The following is a 6,000-nucleotide window of genomic DNA, read 5'->3' as shown; positions in this document are numbered from 1 at the left end:
TATTTTCTTGCCCACCCAATTAGTACCTTGGGGATCCCTGGGATGCCCTTGCAGGGGGTGGGGCCAGAGGGAAGAAGCCTCATTGGATTCTTTCCTAGGGAAATAGTCCTGCCCTTCCACAGCTCCCATGCCCCACCAGGACACCTGTGGACACCTAGTGCACGTGCCTTCCATACTTGTGGGATTCCTGGTTGAGCAGCAAGGAGGTGGAGAAATCTTCGTGGTAATTTGAATAACATGGCAAGCAGGGAGGGATGGCTGCTCTCATAGCTCCCCACCCCCCACCCTTTCCAATCTTTTGGTTCAGATCTGTGGTTCCCAACTCCATCCTGCACCTCAGTATGGGATCAAGTGTCCACGGGGCACACTTGGGGAGAGCCCCCAAGAGAAAGCACTCCATTGTGGAGAAATGGGCAGACTCGGCAGTGTCAGATGGAGTGAGTGTCTCTGTTGGAGCTCTGCACCCTCCTGCTGCAAATGTCTAGTCTGCAGTAGACCCTGCACACCATATCTGCCTGTGATGGGCGGCCCTGTTCCTCCAACTGTTCCCAGACCAGAGAACTCTCCTGCCCACAACCTCTGTGCCTTAATTTTAATCCATAGCATCTTTAGACAGGTAGGAAATCACAGCAGCTACTTGACGACCCGAGTGATGACTTGTCTGTCCATCCCTAGGTCCAGTACTAATCAATGTCATCGGTAGAGTAGCAATCCTGTTCATGTTCCTCCGTTCTGTGCCTCTCAACATAGTTACTTCCCCTCGGACTTCTCAGTGGAATCTCATACCTTTATCAGGCCCCCCTTCCGTGTGTGTGCATGCACCTACATCTGTGTGTGTGTGTGTCTATGCATTGCACATCTCCGTGTGCATGTGTGTGAAAGTGTGAGCATGCAAGCACGTTTACATTTGTGTGTGCGTGCGTGCATGCATGCGTGTGCTAGTTTTTGAGGTGGTGGCTACTCTGTTCCTGACTGCGTCTGCCTTGAGCCTGTCGGGTCCCTATCAGCACTGTGCATGTCATGTGTGCCCATGGGAAACAACGCCCACATCTGTCCCACCCTCAGAAGAGGCCCACTGTGCTCGCTTTGAAGGACTACAGCACAGTGGAAGAACTAGGAAGGGCTCAGGTGCCACCTCTGCTCCCTGTTCATTCAAGGACGCAAGTGATTTCCTGTCACTCTCTGGGCATCGTAAGGCACAATGAGGCAGAGCACTGTGGACTCAGGGCTCATGACGGAGTGTCCAGAGGTCCCTGCTCTTCTTGGGAACACTCGTTACCCTGCGTCCCTTCTGTGCGTGTGGTCACACCGAGCATGGGGACCCCAGACCTTATCCTGGGAGTTCCCAACCTTTCAGAAACACGGGAGGCAAATGATGTTCTCCCCAGTCCCTCCCTCAGCCCTTCCCTCCCACACCCTGTATCCATAAGCACCCAGGGGTACACTCTACCTCCTTTTTCACTGTGCCAATGTGCAGGGCCCCTCCTGTTGTATTCCCATCCAAGGCTAAGGGACTTCCAGCCCCATTTCACAGTGCCTAAAGTGGCTATCTACAGAAAGAGGTCAGGGTGTGTCTCAGGCTCCACCTGTTGGATGATGCAATATTCAGTGTGTAGGGTGGCAGTGTGGGGCTCAACTTAGGGACCAACCAGGAATAACCCTTCCTCTGATGAGGCTGTGTGATCCTCCCAGGGCTGCCTTGCTCTGATTCGGGCCCCTTGGAGTCCTGGGCCTTGTCACGCAGATGTCTCCTGAGGACACAGAGGAAAACACAAGCCCCTCAGTTACTGTAGGCTGCCTTCTACTGGACCTTCCTGGCACAGGTTGTTCTATGCCAAGGCCGAGTGAGCACCATCCAGCCATTCCGTGCCGGCCCCACGCCCACCTGGGCACCATGCGTCGGGTACGTGAGAGCTCAGCCCTCACAGGGTACCCTTAGAAACTAAGGATGCCAGAGTTACACTTATAGAAAGCACCCTTCCTACCCGGCCCAGCCCTGTGCTTGCTCCTGATTCCCTCAGGCAGGGCGTTCTCGGCCCCACAGACTTCAGTCAGAAAGCATACCCGGGAATAACAACTGTGTGTTCAAGCCCACACACCACAGCATCCGTGCAGCATCTGTAACCCAATTGTGAACAGTCATAACCAGACATAACTGGTCATATCAGCCCACTCTGTCCCCAGTGTGCATGTGCTCCCTGTGTGGCTATTGCTCCAGGGCATCTGAAACCTCCTTAAGTTTCCTACAGCCCACTTAAATCATATCCGTAATGCCACCTGCCTCCACCTTCTCTGCCATTGCCCGCGGTGCACTACTTTCAAAGGTTTGCTGACATTTCTGTAATAGTCACCTTCCCCGCATAAACAGCCTTATCTTTTCTAGAGGCTCATGGAGAAGTGTGGGAGATGAACCCTGAGATCTCTGTCTCCACCCCTGCTTCAACCCGGGCGCCAAAGGCCCTCTATCAAGACCTTGCACACATTCGCTGCCTGTGAAGGCTATTGGCGTGTTCTCCAGGTGGGAACAGCAGCTTCCCGTGCCCTGTGGTAAGACAGACACAGGGAGGACAGGCTGATGAGAGGGTGTAGGAATGGTACAGTGTATACTGCTCACACACGGAGGCAGAGATACACGGAGAGATCCCAATGAGCTGGAAGGTCACAGAGAAACCCCGGCTGCACACCCTGTACTGCCCAGCTGGTGCTTAACCCAACCCTGAGCAGGGTGAAGGCTGAGACAGAGACACAAACTAATGCCTGTTGAAGGGACACAGTCTGGCTCTTCCTCGGGTGTCCATACAGCACTGATTTTTACCTCAGTCGGCCTAACTGCGGTTAGTGGCCAGTTTAGAGGCAGCTGTCTTTTGGGGATATTTCTTACTTCCTGTGTCAGGTATCCCGGCCAAGAGAGTGACACCACTTGGCATCCACAGTCCTCCAAGGGAACAGCAGACCAGCACCTGCCTCAAACTCCTACAACCCTCACCCTCTGTCCCACGCCCACCCAACCCCACCACTGCCACTCACCTCCTCCTTAAATGCCCTCCAGCTTCTCTCTCAGACAGCGCAAGCCACAGCTATCTAGCATAAGGTGCTGCCACACAAGCCCGGTCATTCTGTCAAGAGCACCTGTGACAATCATGCCCAAACAGAGAGGAGGCATCCATTTACATGTGCTGGCGAACTGTGCTTTCAGGGCCTGAAACGATAAAGCTCCCACCAAAGAACTGTCACCTGAGGACAAAGAGACAGGGCTGGTGAACAGCCAGTCCTCAAGGCTTCACTTCAGACAACAGTAGTGAGCCCCTTTCCTGTCCCGTGAAAGAGCACACACGCTCCCAGGGCACAGTCACCTGCTCAGCTCACACAGGCACTCAGGTTGGCTGCAGGCACCTACCTATGCGCTCTGCGTGTCTATCTAGTGATTGCACCTCTGCAGTCTGTGAGTATCCTTCGCAAATGTATCTGTAACCAGGAAAGAATGGCTTGTTCCCCTTTGTTGTCATGGCAACCGCCGTGTCATGTGGGTGAGGGTGGGGGACATTTTCTCCTAGTAGCCATTTCTCTGTGGAAATCAGGAAGTACTAATCCACCCAGGAGGCTGACTGTTCACTTACATCCCTGTCACCTAGCTCCCCTCCCCACCCCCTGCAGCTGCAAGCATGAAAGGAAGTAAGCGTGCATGTGCAAGGACCACAGAAGGTGATGCTGCCATTCCAGGATGCTGGGCCTTTGACCACAGAGGGTGTGAGACCAGGCAAGACAAGAGATGACAGTTCTGCTCTGCCTCCTGTAAGGTCAGGGGCCATGTCTCAGAAGTACACCTTTTCACCTGCCAGAATTCAGAAGGCAGGCTTGTTGTTTCTCCAGATGCAAATGAGTGTTCTAGGTCACTTGGCAGAAAATGTGGAGGAGCATGAACCTGCACAGGATGGAGAGCAGCTCAGGGATTCAGGTGGCAGCAGCATCAAAAGATCCATCTTGAATCTCAAACAGGAAGGGGGGGCGGATCAAACTTCAAATGGCAGGAAGCTTTGGGAGCCTCAAAGCGTACCCCCAGTGACATATTTCCTCCATCACTGCCACACCTCCCAAACAGTGCCATCTACTAGGAAACAGATATTCAGAAGCCCCAGGCTGTGGATGCTATCTCATTCAAACCAGCACCAGCATCTGCACCAGCACCAGCACCCTATCATCCACCCACCCACAAACACACACAGGGACATCACACACACACACACACTCACCACTACCCAATCTCTCTTCTCTTCTCTTCTCTTCTCTTCTCTTCTCTTCTCTTCTCTTCTCTTCTCTTCTCTTCTCTTCTCTTCCCTCTCTCTCTCTCTCTCTCTCTCTCTCTCTCTCTCTGTGTGTGTCTGTCTCTCTCTCTGTCTATGTCTGTCTCTCTCTGTCTCTGTCTGTCTGTCTGTCTCTCCTACCTCCCTCCCTCCCTCCCCTCCCCCCTGCTCCAACAGGCACACAGGAATATGTCTTCCATAGGCTACTGCTGTATGCAGCCATCCCTGCACCCAGTGACATGTTTTCTTACAGGATTAGATGACACCAGCTTGGGAAGTTCGCCTCTTCCGGTTTTTTCTGTTCTGCCCATGGCACATCCAGGGATCCTTACAGGCAGTGACTTTTGTCTGACCGATTTCACTGAAAATGCTTCGAACGTTCCTGGACTGGCTGTGCTTTTCTTTCTTAAGGTGGGATAGTATTCTGTTGTATGGATGCACCCCGCTTGGTGTATGTCTTTAGCATGAAGGGGTAATTTGGGCCTTTGCCCCTGTGCTTGGGGCTGCTGTGAGCTTTCACATACCTATATTGGCTAAAATGCCTCTTCTATTCAGGGGGTGGCCCCTATACTTAGGGGTGCAGTAGCCTTGTGATGGGGTGTTGTCATGGGCCTCTCTTACACTCTGCAGCAGACAAATCCCTAAAGGGCTGCCTGGGAAAGCTTTGTGGAGGTTCTAGGGACTCCTAGGAGTGGGCAGGACAGCAGAGTGTGTGCTCCTGCAGAGACCAGGGACTTTCCACATGGCTCTTTCAGTATCTCAGACTCTGAAGGGGCCCACACTTGCACCTGTGAGGGCATTGAACTCAGGGAGCAGAGACCTTCAGGAACTTTCTGCAGGTCCTAGGTGAGCCCCCAGTTTATGGAAGCACACCCGACAGGGTTGGATATGGAGGACATGGCAGTGGGAGCTGGGGCAAAGGAGGTAGGAGGTTCACCAGATGGAACAGCATTGCCCAGGTCCACAGAGAGCAGGCATGATTTACCCTAAGGTAGAATGCTTTCCAGGAGCGAGGGATGCCTGGGAAGACACACCCCCGAGCCTCCCGCAAGGAGAAAGAGGGTCTCTGGGATTGTGGTGAGCTATGTCTGTCCCTGTAAGTGAGCGAGTAGGTATTAGGACCCAGGATAGTCCCCGAGGCCAAGGTCAGGAGCCTGAATTCCACCTCAGAGTGGAGGAGGCTAGCAAGGGTGGTGTGGGAAAGCTTTGATACAATGCAGGGGGTGAACAGAGTGGGCAGGAAGGCTTCTGTGCTGGCAGAAGGCCTAGGGCTCTGCCACAGGGCCCTTGCTGACGTGCTCGCGCACAGAGACACTCATCCACGTCCACACTTCCACAGTTGGGCCTACATAAAGCACATCCATGTGTGTCTGGGGTCTTTCCAGGCCATGAGAGCGCAATTTCCTGATCAGGCAGGCATGATTGCAGGTGGACCTAACCAAGGAAAAGGAATGAGTGGATGGGCACACGCATATGCACGTGCTTTTCCACAGAGGCCTGATACTTTTCAAAGTGAGGACTGACTAGCTGTGACCACTCTCGTGAGGGGAAGCAGGGTTCCGGGCAAACTTGGTGAGGTGTGTTCCTCCACGTGAGTGACCACGTATTAGGACTCAGGATATGTTCCTGAGGTGACAGGGCACAGGATACTTTCCTCAGGTGACAGGACTCAGAATACTTTCCTCAAGTCACATCTGGC

Source organism: Acomys minous, assembly GCF_964271855.1.
Source record: "Acomys minous genome assembly, chromosome: 7".
Taxonomy (NCBI): Eukaryota; Metazoa; Chordata; class Mammalia; order Rodentia; family Muridae; genus Acomys; species Acomys minous.
This window is presented reverse-complemented; position numbering follows the sequence as displayed.